The 17,933-nt window shown below is 41.3% G+C and overlaps 1 long non-coding RNA gene across 1 annotated transcript; it reads right to left on the reverse strand.

Moving 5' to 3' along the window:
* Positions 1 to 4,677: 4,677 nt before the first annotated feature.
* On the reverse strand, positions 4,678 to 6,221 carry LOC115149674 (uncharacterized). Its single transcript, XR_003866930.1, has 2 exons — positions 6,165 to 6,221; positions 4,678 to 4,772 (listed from the first exon to the last, which is right to left on the reverse strand). It is a non-coding gene; the product is annotated as an uncharacterized LOC115149674 (long non-coding RNA).
* Between the last annotated feature and the right edge of the window lie 11,712 nt (positions 6,222 to 17,933).

A 17,933-nucleotide genomic window follows, 5' to 3' on the forward strand; every position in this document is an offset into this window, starting at 1 on the left:
ATTTTGCAATATTCTAAGTACATAGCCCAGCCATCACGGGCAAGCTATTTAGACACCCGGCAAGTTTAGCCTTCATCAAAATCATATTTGCTATAAGAAAAATGGTCTTACCTTTCCTGTTCTTCGTCAGAATGCACTCCCAGGACTTCTACTTCAATAACAAATGTAGGTTTGGTCCCAAATAATCCATCGTTATGTTCCATCAGCGACGTTTTGTTCGTGAGTTCTAGACACTATCCGAATGGAAAATCACGGTCGCGCGCATGGTGCATAACGTGACAAAAAAATTCTAAATATTCCATTACCGTACTTCGAAGCATGTCAACCGCTGTTTAAAATCAATTTTTATGCAATTTATCTCGTAGAAAAGCGATAATATTCCGACCGGGAATCTGCGTGTCTGTAAACAGAGGGAAAAACAGAAAGGTGGGGGCGGCCAGTGCCCACGCCTAAGCCCTTTGTCCTCTGATAGACCACTTAGCAAAAGCGCTCCTGTGTTTCAGCCAGGGCTTTGAATTACGTCATTCAGGTTTTTCCCAGGCTCTGAGAGCCCATTGGAGCCGTGGGAAGTGTCACGTAACAGCAGAGATCCTTAGTTTTTGGAAGAGATGTCAAAGAAAGCAAATAAATGGTCAGACAGGGTACTTCCTGTACAGAATCTTCTCACGTTTTGGCCTGCCAAATGAGTTCTGTTATACTCACAGACACCATTCAAACAGTTTTAGAAACTTTGGAGTGTTTTCTATCCAAAGCTAATAATTATATGCATATTCTAGTTTCTGGGCAGGACTAATAATCAGATTAAATCGGGTACGTTTTTTATCCAGCCGTGAAAATACTGCCCCCTAGCCATAAGAGGTTAACACCTTTATCTATCTGTTTTAGCAGTCCCATTGAGAACAAGGACTCCATTACAACTCACAATTACACAACAATCTGAATCACATTCTGAATAATACATGGAGATGTTAAGGGGCTCAGTGAAGGGTGAAGAGGAACTTTGGGGATGGAAAGTTACTGAGTGAGACAAGGGGAAGTGCAGAAAGATCATATTCTTTTCAAACATGTTACTGGTGAAAATTCATATTTCTAAGGAAGGAGGCAAAGGGTCACATCTGGTTTCAGTTCCTGATAGGGCAGGCCAGTTGCTATGGTACCAGGACAATGAGGGATGTGGAACTCAACTCCAGATGAGGTCAGCAGTTGAAGAGAGAAGACACTGCTGGGAGGGGGGCCATTTGGGCCCACCCTGAAAACCTTCTGACTACAGTCCTATCCCATACAGACACTGCTGGGAGGGGGGCCATATGGGCCCACCCTGAAAACCTTCTGACTACAGTCCTATCCCATACAGACACTGCTGGGAGGGGGGCCATATGGGCCCACCCTGAAAACCATCAGACTCGGGCCTCACCAACCCACTCCTGAACCTAACATACCTTCAGGCCACTGCTGGACCTCAGCAACCCACTCCTGAACCTAACATACCTTCAGACCACTCCTGAACCTAACATACCTTCACGCCACTGCTGGACCTCAACAACCCACTCCTGAACCTAACATACCTTCACGCCACTGCTGGACCTCAACAACCCACTCCTGAACCTAACATACCTTCAGGCCACTCCTGAACCTAACATACCTTCAGGCCACTCCTGAACCTAACATACCTTCAGGTCAATGCTGAACCTAACATACCTTCAGGCCACTCCTGAACCTAACATACCTTCAGGTCAATGCTGAACCTAACATACCTTCAGGCCACTCCTGAACCTAACATACCTTCAGGCCACTCCTGAACCTAACATACCTTCAGGCCACTCCTGAACCTAACATACCTTCAGGTCAATGCTGAACCTAACATACCTTCAGGCCACTCCTGAACCTAACATACCTTCAGGTCAATGCTGAACCTCAGCAACCCACTCCTGAACCTAACATACCTTCAGACCACTGCTGGACCTCAACAACCCACTCCTGAACCTAACATACCTTCAGGCCACTGCTGGACCTAACATACCTTCAGGCCACTGCTGGACCTCAACAACCCACTCCTGAACCTAACATACCTTCAGACCACTCCTGAACCTAACTTACCTTCAGGCCACTCCTGAACCTAACATACCTTCAGACCACTGCTGGACCTCAACAACCCACTCCTGAACCTAACATACCTTCAGGCCACTGCTGGACCTCAACAACCCACTCCTGAACCTAACATACCTTCAGGCCACTGCTGGACCTAACGTACCTTCAGGCCACTGCTGGACCTCAACAACCCACTCCTGAACCTAACATACCTTCAGACCACTCCTGAACCTAACTTACCTTCAGGCCACTCCTGAACCTAACATACCTTCAGGCCACTGCTGAACCTCAGCAACCCACTCCTGAACCTAACATACCTTCAGGCCACTGCTGGACCTCAACAACCCACTCCTGAACCTAACATACCTTCAGGCCACTCCTGAACCTAACATACCTTCAGACCACTGCCAAACCTCAGAAATGTGGGACTCTTCACACACCGACACACACACACACACTGGTCACACACACACACACACACACTGGTCACACACACAGGACACACACACAAGACACACACACACACACACAGGACACACACACACAGGACACACACACACACAATGGACACACACACACACTGGACAGACACACACACACACTGGACAGACACACACACACACACACACACACTGGACAGAAAAACACACAAACTCGACACACACACTGGACAAACACACACACACACACACACACACACACTGGACACACACACTGGACACACAAACTGGACACACACACACACAGGACACACACACGCACACTCTCACACACACACACACACACACACACAAACATACACGCACGCACACACAGGACACACACACACACATACACACACAAACTGGGCACACAAACTGGACACACACACACTCTCTCTCTCACACACACACACACACACACACACACACACACACACACGCACTGGACACACACACACACATACACACTCTGGACTCAAGCACACACTGCAATGGAACATTTTAATTGTATGTGTCCACATAACTGAGTATGTGGCTAACCTTGTGAAACTGTCCTGTTATAATGTCCTGTTCTTGGGAGAATAATCCTGTGTTGAAAACCAGCTGTTTCCTGTGTCCTTGTATAGATATAAAGGGAAGTGAGAGTCCTGTCCAAGAACAGATATAAAGATATGTGCTGATCACACAATGCTTCTGAATTCAGACTGTCTACACTGTGGAACTCTGTTATTCTCTCTGAGATCACAGATAAACAATCTGGGTTTGACTTGGACTACACAAACACACACACACACACACACTGGACCCACATACACTGGACCCACAAACACACACTGGACCCACACACACACACACACACACACACACACACACACACACACACACACACACACACACACACACACACACACACACTGGACCCACATACACTGGACCCACACACACACACTGGACCCACACACACACACACACACACACACACACACACACACACACACACTGGACCCACATACACTGGACCCACACACACACACACTGGACCCACACACACACACACACACACACACACACACACACACACACACACACACACACTGGACCGACACACACATGACACACACACACCAGTTTGGACCAGCTTATTCCTGTAAATACACTGAATTAAAATATAAATGCAACATGTAAAGTGTTGGTCCCATGTTTCATGAGCTGAAATAAAAGATCCCAGAAATGTTCCATACACACAAAAGCTTATTTCTGTCAAATGTTGTGCACAAATGTCTTTACATCCCTGTTAGTGATCATTTCTCCTTATCCAGGATAATCCACCACCTGACAGGCTGTGGCATATCAACAATCTGATTAAACAGCATGATCATTACACAGGTGCACCTTGTGCTGAGGGCAATAAAAGGCCACTCTAAAATGTGCAGTTTTTTCACATAACACAATACCAGAGATGTCTCTAGTTTTGAGGGAGTGTGCAGTTGGCATGTTGACTGCAGGAATGTGCAACAGAGATGTTGCTAGAAAATTTAAAGCTAATTTCTCAAAATCACCTTGAACGTTGGTTTATAGAATTTGGCAGTACGTCCAACCGGCCTAAAAAAAGCAGACCACATGTACGGCATCATGTGGGCGAGCGGTTTGCTGATGTCAACTTTGTGAACAGAGTGCCCTATGGTGGTGGTGAGGTTATGGAATGGGCATAAGCTTCGGACAACAAACACAAGTGCATTTAATCGATGGCAATTTGAATGCACAGAGATACCGTGATGAGATCCCATTGTCGTGCCATTCATCCACACCAATCACCTCATGTTACAGCATGATAATGCACGGGCCCGATGTTGCTGAACACAATTCCTGGAAGCTGAAAAAAAATGTTCTTCCATGGCCTGAGTACTCACCAGACATGTCACCCATTAAGCATGTTTGGGATGCTCTGGATAGACGTGTACGACAGCGTGTTCCAATTCCCGCCAATATCCAGCAACTTTGCCATTGGAGAGGAGTGGGACAACATTCCACAGGCCACAATCAACAGCCTGATCCTCTCTATGCGAAGGAGATTTGTCTTGCCATGATCAGAATGTGTCTCTGTCTATTTCCAGCCCTGCCATTTCTACCTGTCCTGATCTAGTGTTTGACCCCTGACCTCCTCACACCGTCTCACTGTCCATGTCTGCTTTTAGCGCCCACCTCTACTTCACTGTGTTATAATGGACAGAGGTGACATAACAAGCATATCAAACATACTGACCTTTCTGACCCTATCCCACCTCTACTTCACTGTGTTATAATGGATCTTATGGTTGTTATGTCACCTCTGTAACCAGTTATCAACCATACTGACCTTTCTGATCCTATCCCACCTCTACTTCACTGTGTTATAATGGACCTTATGGTTGTTATGTCACCTCTGTAAACAGTTATCAAACATACTGACCTTTCTGACCCATATCCCACCTCTACTTCACTGTGTTATAATGGACCTTATGCTTGTTATGTCACCTCTGTAACCAGGTATCAAACATACTGACCTTTCTGACCCATATCCCACCTCTACTTCACTGTGTTATAATGGACCTTATGCTTGTTATGTCACCTCTGTAACCAGGTACCAAACATACTGACCTTTCTGACCCATATCCCACCTCTACTTCACTGTGTTATAATGGACCTTATGGTTGTTATGTCACCTCTGTAACCAGGTACCAAACATACTGACCTTTCTGACCCATATCCCACCTCTACTTCACTGTGTTATAATGGTCCTTATGCTTGTTATGTCACCTCTGTAACCAGGTATCAAACATACTGACCTTTCTGACCCATATCCCACCTCTACTTCACTGTGTTATAATGGACCTTATGGTTGTTATGTCACCTCTGTAACCAGCTATCAAACATACTGACCTTTCTGACCCTATCCCACCTCTACTTCACTGTGTTATAATGGACCTTATGGTTGTTATGTCACCTCTGTAACCAGGTACCAAACATACTGACCTTTCTGACCCATATCCCACCTCTACTTCACTGTGTTATAATGGACCTTATGGTTGTTATGTCACCTCTGTAACCAGGTATCAAACATACTGACCTTTCTGACCCATATCCCACCTCTACTTCACTGTGTTATAATGGACCTTATGGTTGTTATGTCACCTCTGTAACCAGGTATCAAACATACTGACCTTTCTGACCCATATCCCACCTCTACTTCACTGTGTTATAATGGACCTTATGCTTGTTATGTCACCTCTATAACCAGGTACCAAACATACTGACCTTTCTGACCCTATCCCACCTCTACTTCACTGTGTTATAATGGACCTTATGCTTGTTATGTCACCTCTATAACCAGGTACCAAACATACTGACCTTTCTGACCCATATCCCACCTCTACTTCACTGTGTTATAATGGACCTTATGCTTGTTATGTCACCTCTGTAACCAGCTATCAAACATACTGACCTTTCTGACCCTATCCTACCTCTACTTCACTGTGTTATAATGGACCTTATGCTTGTTATGTCACCTCTGTAACCAGGTATCAAACATACTGACCTTTCTGACCCATATCCCACCTCTACTTCACTGTGTTATAATGGACCTTATGGTTGTTATGTCACCTCTGTAACCAGGTACCAAACATACTGACCTTTCTGACCCTATCCCACCTCTACTTCACTGTGTTATAATGGACCTTATGCTTGTTATGTCACCTCTGTAACCAGGTACCAACCATACTGACCTTTCTGACCCATATCCCACCTCTACTTCACTGTGTTATAATGGACCTTATGCTTGTTATGTCACCTCTGTAACCAGCTATCAAACATACTGACCTTTCTGACCCATATCCCACCTCTACTTCACTGTGTTATAATGGACCTTATGCTTGTTATGTCACCTCTGTAACCAGTTATCAACAATACTGACCTTTCTGACCCATATCCCACCTCTACTTCACTGTGTTATAATGGACCTTATGCTTGTTATGTCACCTCTGTAACCAGTTATCAACCATACTGACCTTTCTGACCCTATCCCATGGCCCTACTTTCTAGACCTAAACATTTAAAGTCCTCTGAGTTTTGTTTAGTGTCCATTTACTTATGTATTTGCCGTGTATTGGAATTGTGCCGCAGAGCATCATGGGGGTTTGTATGTGTTGTGATGTTCACGTTCCAGATAAATGGTTGATCTGATTCCTGTCTCCCGTCTCATCATTATTGAATTGTACCAATGTTTGCTGCTGCATTAAAGAAACTATCAGAACACTGTGAGTTGAATGGTGTTGTAAATGACATCATCAGAGACAGACTAGTATGTGGGCTACGGAGTGAAGCTACACAGAAGAGACTGTTGACTGAAAGTTATTAGTTTTTTGGGCACATCATTTGTCTCCATGGCAACATGGGCAATACTGGTTAAAGCTGAATAGTTTAAGGAACTGAGATCATTCATTGTCTTCACCTTCTACTAACCAGAGTTTCTGTCACATGGGATGACGCTGGAGAGACAAAAGCAGGTACGGGGAGTCAAACACTTAATATGGAACGAGACAGGAACAGCGTCAGAAAACGAGCAACAGACAAAAACAATGAATACAGCAGCAGGGAACAGAGCAGGGAACTGACAAATATAGGGGAGGAAATAAACAGGTGATGAGGGAGTCCAGGTGAGTCCAATAACGCTGATGTGCGTGATGAGGGAAAGCAGGCGTGCGTAATGGATGATAGGAGTGATGCACGCGCCGGGGGGGGGGGGGGGGGGGGGGGAGCTGGAGGAGACGTGACAGTTTCAGTAAACCAGCTGATAAACCACAGAACACAGCTTTGTAAGAACACTATAAGAAGGAGAAAACATGTATGCAGTCAAATGCACTGTTATCTTTCTACCTTCCCCCATGTCTCATAAACACTGTTATCTTTCTACCTTCATCCATGTCTCAAATTCACTGTTATCTTTCTACCTTCATCCATGTCTCATATTCACTGTTATCTTTCTACCTTCATCCATGTCTCATATTCACTGTTATCTTTCTACCTTCCTCCATGTCTCATATTCACTGTTATCTTTCTACCTTCCCCCAATGTCTCATATTCACTGTTATCTTTCTACCTTCCTCCATGTCTCATATTCACTGTTATCTTTCTACCTTCCTCCATGTCTCATATTCACTGTTATCTTTCTACCTTCCCAATACCTTCCTCCATCTCTCATATTCACTGTTATCTTTCTACCTTCCCCCATGTCTCATATTCACTGTTATCTTTCTACCTTCCCCCATGTCTCATATTCACTGTTATCTTTGTACCTTCCCAATACCTTCCCCCATGTCTCATATTCACTGTTATCTTTTTACCTTCCCAATACCTTCCCCCATGTCTCATATTCACTGTTATCTTTCTACCTTCCTCCATGTCTCATATTCACTGTTATCTTTCTACCTTCCCAATACCTTCCTCCATCTCTCATATTCACTGTTATCTTTCTACCTTCCCCCATGTCTCATATTCACTGTTATCTTTCTACCTTCCCCCATGTCTCATATTCACTGTTATCTTTCTACCTTCCCAATACCTTCCCCCATGTCTCATATTCACTGTTATCTTTCTACCTTCCCCCATGTCTCATATTCACTGTTATCTTTCTACCTTCCCCCATGTCTCATATTCACTGTTATCTTTCTACATTCCCCCATGTCTCATATTCACTGTTATCTTTCTACCTTCCTCCATGTCTCATATTCACTGTTATCTTTCTACCTTCCTCCATGTCTCAAATTCACTGTTATCTTTCTACCTTCCTCCATGTCTCATATTCACTGTTATCTTTCTACCTTCCCCCATGTCTCATATTCACTGTTATCTTTCTACCTTCCTCCATGTCTCATATTAACTGTTATCTTTCTACCTTCCCCCATGTCTCATATTCACTGTTATCTTTCTACATTCCCCCATGTCTCATATTCACTGTTATCTTTCTACCGTCATCCATGTGTCATATTCACTGTTATCTTTCAGCCTTCCCAATTCCTTCCCCCAGTTTAGAGATGGCTTTTTGCGGTGTGCAGCATAGTCCTTTAGTCTCTATGGGCCAGATGGCCAGTTGGTGAGGGCCACAGCATAGTCCTTTAGTCTCTATGGGCCAGATGGCCAGTTGGTGAGGGCCACAGCATAGTCCTTTAGTCTCTATGGGCCAGATGGCCAGTTGGTGAGGACCACAGCATAGTCCTTTAGTCTCTATGGGCCAGATGGCCAGTTATTGAGGGCCACAGCATAAGGAAAGAAACTGTTTAGATGGGGGTCATAACATCCAATCACAGAGGTTTACAGCAGCTGACAGTTGCACCATCATTGCTAATAACTTAAACTGCCTTATTCAGATAAAGACAATCTCTGTACAAATGTAGGATCTTAATTTGATCATCCTGTTGCAGGACAACGTTGCTGCAATGCAGTTAATTTTAAACTTGTATTGTATTTGAGATTTAAAAAGGCTTTTGGAGATTGTAATAGAGGCTACTTCCTCTGCAAGAAAACCAGTCGTCCACATCCCGTGACTGAAGTTATGTGATTTCCTCATAGGAAATTAAAAGCGTGTTTGAAGCCTACGCAGTTTCAAAACGGCTGTTGAAACTATCGCAAACATTTGTCAACAACATTAGAAGTGGGATAAATGTGTTGATTTGAAGGAAAGACGGGCAGACTGGTAAGTCTACTGTAGGCTAAATATAACTATTATAAAGTTAGGTTGTGGTCAGACAAAGCTTGAGATATGATCCTATATCATGCTGACTGACCTGAAGGTCTCTGTATGAAATGTTGTGAACATATCAGGTCTAGGCAACATGCTCTGGTATTTAGACTGAAAACTGATTTGTAGGTGGTCAGTCCTGCTACTGATAGTTTATGTGAACTGATCTGAACAGGTTTAGACTGGTCATCTATGATATGTAGGTTATATACAGTACATTCTCTGTCCTGCTACTGGTAGGACTATAACATTATGTTGATCTGAACAGGTTTAGACTGGTCATCTATGATATGTAGGTTATATACAGTACATTCTCTGTCCTGCTACTGGACTATAACATTATGTGAACTGATCTGAACAGGTTTAGACTGGTCATCTATGATATGTAGGTTATATACAGTACATTCTCTGTCCTACTTATTATTATTATTATTATTATTATTGTTGTTGTAGTGTCTATAACTACCTTAACAAACAGTGACTTATTATTATTATTAATATTATTATTATTATTATTATTGTTATTGTTGCTGTACTGTCTATAACTACCTTAACAAACAGTGACTTATTATTATTATTAATATTATTATTATTATTATTATTATTGTTGCTGTACTGTCTATAACTACCTTAACAAACAATGACTTATTATTATTATTATTATTGTTATTGTTGTTGTTCTGTCTATAACTACCTTAACAAACAGTGACTTATTATTATTATTATTATTATTATTACTATTATTGTTGTTGTTCTGTCTATAACTACCTTAACAAACAGTGACTTATTATTATTATTATTATTATTATTATTATTATTGTTGCTGTACTGTCTATAACTACCTTAACAAACAGTGACTTATTATTATTATTATTATTATTATTATTATTATTGTTGCTGTTCTGTCTATAACTACCTTAACAAACAGTGACTTATTATTATTATTATTATTATTATTATTGTTATTGTTATTGTTGTTGTTCTGTCTATAACTACCTTAACAAACAGTGACTTATTATTATTATTAATATTATTATAGTTATTATTATTATTGTTGCTGTACTGTCTATAACTACCTTAACAAACAGAGACTTATTATTATTATTATTATTATTATTATTATTATTGTTGCTGTTCTGTCTATAACTACCTTAACAAACAGTGACATATTATTATTATTATTATTATTATTATTATTATTATTATTGTTAATATTATTATTATTATTATTATTATTATTATTGTTGTTCTGTCTATAACTACCTTAACAAACAGTGACTTATTATTATTATTGACAGTTACCATGGAGATGAAATGTCACAACAACATGTTCATGTGATGCATTAAATCACCTGACTGTTTCTATGTCTGTTAGTAAATGTTTTATTTCTCTAAGAGATAATGAATAAATGAGAACAATTGACAGTCAATAATTAGTTGTCACTGTGTTAACCACAATCAACATGCTGGATCTCTGTTTAGTTGTCACTGTGTTAACCACAACCAACATGCTGGATCTCTGTTTAGTTGTCACTGTGTTAACCACAACCAACATGCTGGATCTCTGTTTAGTTGTCACTGTGTTGACCACAACCAACATGCTGGATCTCTGTTTAGTTGTCACTGTGTTAACCACAACCAACATGCTGGATCTTTGTTTAGTTGTCACTGTGTTAACCACAACCAACATGCTGGATCTCTGTTTAGTTGTCACTGTGTTAACCACAACCAACATGCTAGATCTCTGTTTAGTTGTCACTGTGTTAACCACAACCAACATGCTGGATCTCTGTTTACAGGGGTCCTGTCTCTAAAATGAGTCTCTCTGGGGAGAGAGAGGAGGGGGGTCCTGCCTCTAAAATGAGTCTCTCTGGGGAGAGAGAGGAGGGGGGCCCTGCCTCGAAAAGGAGTGTCTCTGGGGAACATGGCACCAAATCTAAGAGGTGAGATGACAATTTTTTAAAGAATTTATGAAGAGTTTATACACAAAATGCTATATCCACCATTTTTTCACATTTGTGTTTTTTCATCAGAAATGTAGGCTTATGAGTGTGTAAAATATTACTGTTCTAAGATTTTAAATTCATAGATTTTAGCTTATGACATTTTACTGAGAACATCACAGCAAGATGAAACAAATATTGTTGCATTCTCTAGATTCTGCATTCACCAGATTCTCACATTTCATTTGTGTTATAGAGCCTCACAGTGGAGGTGTTATAATACCCATAACACCTAGCGGTCAAACAGGGAAATGGTTCCAATAGTTTTATAGAGCCCCACAGTGGAGGTGTCATAATACCCATAACACCTAGTGGTCAAACAGGGAAATGGTTCCAATAGTTTTATAGAGCCCCACAGTGGAGGTGTTATAATACCCATAACACCTAGCGGTCAAACAGGGAAATGGTTCCAATAGTTTTATAGAGCCCCACAGTGGAGGTGTTATAATACCCATAACACCTAGCGGTCAAACAGGGAAATGGTTCCAATAGTTTTATAGAGCCCCACAGTGGAGGTGTCATAATACCCATAACACCTAGCGGTCAAACAGGGAAATGGTTCCAATAGTTTTATAGAGCCCCACAGTGGAGGTGTTATAGTACCCATAACACCTAGCGGTCAAACAGGGAAATGGTTCCAATAGTTTTATAGAGCCCCACAGTGGAGGTGTCATAATACCCATAACACCTAGCGGTCAAACAGGGAAATGGTTCCAATAGTTTTATAGAGCCCCACAGTGGAGGTGTTATAGTACCCATAACACCTAGCGGTCAAACAGGGAAATGGTTCCAATAGTTTTATAGAGCCCCACAGTGGAGGTGTTATAATACCCATAACACCTAGCGGTCAAACAGGGAAATGGTTCCAATAGTATTTCCAATAAAACACATGAGCTGGCGCACACCCAAAGATTTTTATTTTTTTAATGAGGAAGTTCTGACTAATGGCTAATAAACTATAAGCTATAAAAATAAGGAGAGTGGCACACTCCATACAGTGAGGGAAAACAGTATTTGATCCCCTGCTGATTTTGTACATTTGCCCACTGACAAAGAAATGATCAGTCTATCATTTTAATGGTAGGTTTATTTGAACAGTCAAGTAATGCATGGGGAAGAAATGGCACAGCAGCCATTTTGGGAGGGGGTGTGGATGCCCACACACCATAGCAGTCATCTTTTATATAACAACAAAAAAATCCAGAAAAACGCATGTCAAAAATGTTATAAATTGATTTGCATATTAATGAGAGAAATAAGTATTTGACCCCGTCTCAATCAGAAAGATTTCTGGCTCCCAGGTGTCTTTTATACAGGTAACGAGCTGAGATTAGGAGCACACTCTTAAAGGGAGTGCTCCTAATCTCAGTTTGTTACCTGTATAAAAGACACCTGTCCACAGAAGCAATCAATCAATCAGATTCCAAACTCTCCACCATGGCCAAGACCAAAGAGCTCTCCAAGGATGTCAGGGACAAGATTGTAGACCTACACAAGACTGGAATGGGCTACAAGACCATCGCCAAGCAGCTTGGTGAGAAGGTGACAACAGTTGGTGCGATTATTCGTAAATGGAAGAAACACAAAAGAACTGTCAATATCCCTCGGCCTGGGGCTCCATGCAAGATCTCACCTCGTGGAGTTGCAATGATCATGAGAACGGTGAGGAATCAGCCCAGAACTACATGGGAGGATCTTGTCAATGATCTCAAGGCAGCTGGGACCATAGTCACCAAGAAATCAATTGGTAACACACTACACCGTGAAGGACTGAAATCCTGCAGCGCCCGCAAGGTCCCCCTGCTCAAGAAAGCACCTATACATGCCCGTCTGAAGTTTGCCAATGAACATCTGAATGATTCAGAGGACAACTGGGTGAAAGTGTTGTGGTCAGATGAGACCAAAATGGAGCTCTTTGGCATCAACTCAACTCGCCGTGTTTGGAGGAGGAGGAATGCTGCTTATGACCCCAAGAACACCATCCCCACCGTCAAACATGAAGGTGGAAACATTATGCTTTGGGGGTGTTTTTCTGCTAAGGGGACAGGACAACTTCACCGCATCAAAGGGACGATGGACGGGGCCATGTACCGTCAAATCTTGGGTAAGAACCTCCTTCCCTCAGCCAGGGCATTGAAAATGGGTTGTGGATGGGTATTCCAGCATGACAATGACCCAAAACACATGGCCAAGGCAACAAAGGAGTGGCTCAAGAAGAAGCACATTAAGGTCCTGGAGTGGCCTAGCCAGTCTCCAGACCTTAATCCCATATAAAATCTGTGGATGGAGCTGAAAGTTCGAGTTGCCAAACGTCAAACCTTAATGACTTGGAGAAGATCTGCAAAGAGGAGTGGGACAAAATCCCTCCTGAGATGTGTGCAAACCTGGTGGCCAACTACAAGAAACGTCTGACCTCTGTGATTGCCAACAAGGGTTTTGCCACCAAGTACTAAGTCATGTTTTGCAGAGGGGTCAAATACTTATTTCCCTCATTAAAATGCAAATCAATATACAACATTTTTGACATGCGTTTTTCTGGATTTTTTTGTTGTTATTCTGTCTCTCACTGTTCAAATAAACCTTCCATTAAAATTATAGACTGATAATTTCTTTGCCATTGGGCAAACGTACAAAATCAGCAGGAGATCAAATACTTTTTTCCCTCACTGTAAATCTCTACTTGCACATTCATCTTCTGCACATCAATTACTCCAGTGTTTATTTGGTATATTATAATTACTTCGTCACCATGGTCTATTTATTGCCTTACCTCCTTTATCTTACCTCATTTGCACACACTGTATATATACTTTTTATGCTGTATTATTGACTGTATGTTTGTTTATTCCATGTGTAAATCTGTGTTGTTGTCTGTGTCACACTGCTTTGCCTTTTTCTTGGCCAGGTCGCAGTTGTAAATGAGAACTTGTTCTCAACTAGCCTACCTGGTTAAACAAAGGTGAAATAAATTAAAAAAATTAAAAAAATCTGCCTTGAATAACAGGTTGCCACTGCTCCAAAGCAATTACATGTGGCACAGGAACCACTGACTGGCTGCATGTTTCTATTATTCAGATACCTGCTGGTACCTCTTAACTGGTTAGGACAGCTCATGAGGTTATTATCCAGATACCTGCTGGTACCTCTTAACTGGTTAGGACAGCTCATGTTTCTATTATCCAGATACCTGCTGGTACCTCTTAACTGGTTAGGACAGCTCATGTTTCTATTATTCAGATACCTGCTGGTACCTCTTAACTGGTTAGGACAGCTCATGAGGCTATTATCCAGATACCTGCTGGTACCTCTTAACTGGTTAGGACAGCTCATGAGGTTATTATCCAGATACCTGCTGGTACCTCTTAACTGGTTAGGACAGCTCATGAGGTTATTATCCAGATACCTGCTGGTTCCTCTTAACTGGTTAGGACAGCTCATGAGGTTATTATCCAGATACCTGCTGGTACCTCTTAACTGGTTAGGACAGCTCATGAGGCTATTATCCAGATACCTGCTGGTACCTCTTAACTGGTTAGGACAGCTCATGAGGTTATTATCCAGATACCTGCTGGTACCTCTTAACTGGTTAGGACAGCTCATGAGGTTATTATCCAGATACCTGCTGGTACCTCTTAACTGGTTAGGACAGCTCATGAGGTTATTATCCAGATACCTGCTGGTACCTCTTAACTGGTTAGGACAGCTCATGAGGCTATTATCCAGATACCTGCTGAGGTCCTAAATATCTGCCAGTAGATGGGACACAATATTACTAATGTAACCCACTGTAAAGACTGGGTTTAGTTGATTGTGTTGCACTGCTCATGTCTGCGTTCTGGAACTGCCCGCGTCCACGTACATTGTGGCGCCAAACATATTGTCCGGTTATGCGCAGAGTGGGCTGAGGTGATTTTGGGGAATAACGACAGAGTTTGTTACAGTGTTGAAACGCTGAAGTTTATTGTTCAATTAGCTTTTTGCTTTACGGTCAGGGACAGTATGAGTGTAGCCAGATCCTTTTCACTCTCTATCCTCGTTTCATTTTGTGTTTCACCGGATTCGTCATCGAGACGAGGGACAGACGAACGACCTGCTAGCTAGCCAAGCTAGTCAATACAGCTAGGTAAGCTAGCTACTCTACCAGCAGCATCCTCATTTTTCCTAGCTACCACTACATCATCACTAGCTGCCCGCATTACTTGTGGACCGATGGAGCTCCCTGGTTGTTTCATCCACCAGTTAAATCCCATGGAAGGCTTCCGTCTCTCTCGTTGACGGATGCTGGCTACCTCTGTCCGGTTCTCCTCTTTTCACTAGATGGACGGTAACTTTAGTGTTTAACCCCTCTGTGTCCAATGACCGAAGTTTAAAAAAAATAAATTGTGACGCCTCAAGTAGTCTGGACACATTCCATTTTTAACAAGGTTTTTTTTTCTGATAAAACTAGTTCATTGCATCCGCCATGGAGCCCAGTTTCATAATATTACCTTATGTCCCTAGTTATGAAGTTATAGCGAAAAAACAGGCCTTATTTTAGGTCATTTTTCACCCTTCCAGCTCCTATTAGTTTAATTGAGCACTGTGGCACCACCTGACATTCTGAACGTTCTATACCATTGCCCATTGTTCTGCGTCACAATGCCAGCTTCGCTATTGTTATCAATGAGACCTGCCTGCGTTAACATTGTAGGCTGACCTCAAGTATTATTATTAGTATTATTACTAATATTATCACAGCTACTTGGTGCACACTTCACCTGGGTACACGCTGTGGTGACCCACAGTACTAGTGATGGCTGGCGCAAACCGATCAAACGTTAAGCATTTTCTGGTCATAGTTAACCAATTTTGTTTTCAGAAAAATGTATACAACCTAAACAGAACACATGTCCCTGCCCTCTTTTTCAAGATGTGGCCGATTTATACAGACATAATAAAAAATGTAATTAAGATATAACACTTTTTTTGAGGAGTTATTGTTTCTGAATGGCTACTGGGTAATTTGATATGCATCGAAATCTTCGTTTGTAGGCATTGAATTGAGCAAATGCTGCACAGGTTCACTGAGTTACAACCCAAATGGATAGGTCTAGCTCATTGATTTGTAGATCTGACGCAGTTGAGCCTTGAAAGTCTTGTGAATGAGTTATGTAGTACCCACAGAAGACCACAGGGAGGAGCTAGAGAGCTATAAACCCATAACGTTTTTAGCCTTAAAACCCTTAAACCTAACAATCAATAAAATGTATTTATGAAGCCCTTTTTACATCAGCAGATGTCACAAAGTGCTGTACAGAAATTCTAACCCTACGTATAACCTATTTTAGCCTTAACCCCTAACCCTAATTCTAGGGTAGGGTAGCCTAGAACACTTTTAGAAACTATTTTAGTAATAATATTATGTTAGTAAATACAAGTATAGTACCAAACAGCATGTTGATTATTTTGTTAATCAAACCTGTCTAAGCCTTTTGCTGTTTTTATTTTGTTATTAGTTTTTTTCTAATATTTATTATTGCAAGGCACACAACAAGCCACATGTGTTTTTATTTTTCAAATGTGGTTTGAACTGGGAGACCTAGTAACCTCTTTGTGAATGTCCAGCAATTGGCACATGGGATAGACAGGGCAGGTTTGAGACTAATCTAAGGAATTAACAATGTTTTTTTTTCTTCTCAGGTGTCTCACTAATGTCTGTCTGTGAATGACTGACTTTTAATTGCTAAATATTTCCAATAGATGGCAGCATAAGACCACGAAGCATCAGTTGTAGGATACAAGCAGCAATATGATTGACATAAAATAACATGCAATCACAAACTATATGTCCCATGATTTTCTAAAATGGCCAATCATTACTTTAGTTAGCTATATATCTCCTTCTCGCGCATGAAGCTGACTTCATGCGCGAGAAGGCATCGCGGGTTGATGCTGGTTGATGAATTTGACAATGAATGTACTGGGAAAATACATTTTTCTCAACTAGAGGTGACTGAATTAATGTTCAGGCTTATTGATAATCGTTATATTAATGAAGTATAATTTCAAACATGAGCATAAAAACAGGTAATAATAAACATGAATCATCATTATATTACTAAACAGTAATCTGTTAAATGCTTTTTCAGTCCTTCCTCTTGTGTTAGCAGTGTGGAAAGGGACAGAAAGAATCTCACACCGGAGTTCTCCTGTGAGGGGGAGTGGTGGTGTATCCAGGGAGAAAACTAAACTAATCTTCTGATAAGTCATTCGTGGTGTTATGCTGCCATCTAATGAAATGATTTAGAAACTGCAGTAATATTGAATAATGTGTAATTCCTTACTAAAGTAGTAATTTCTCAGAATTGCAAAATTGAATATTTTCTAGTTAATTTTACAACTTACAACCATAAAATAACAATTTATTGCATAATAAACAATGAAACTGACGAAACCAAAAACATAATATATTTAGTTAATTATATATATGAAAAACTATTTATTAGATGGGAGACATTATCAGCCAAAGTAACAGCCCTGTAGACAAAGAAGAGCTCTCCAGTAGGTACCAAAACATTCAAAGGCCATTTTCTCAAAAGTGAGGTTACA

The sequence above is a fragment of the Salmo trutta genome, chromosome 15 (assembly GCF_901001165.1).
Source record: "Salmo trutta chromosome 15, fSalTru1.1, whole genome shotgun sequence".
Classification (NCBI taxonomy): domain Eukaryota; kingdom Metazoa; phylum Chordata; class Actinopteri; order Salmoniformes; family Salmonidae; genus Salmo; species Salmo trutta.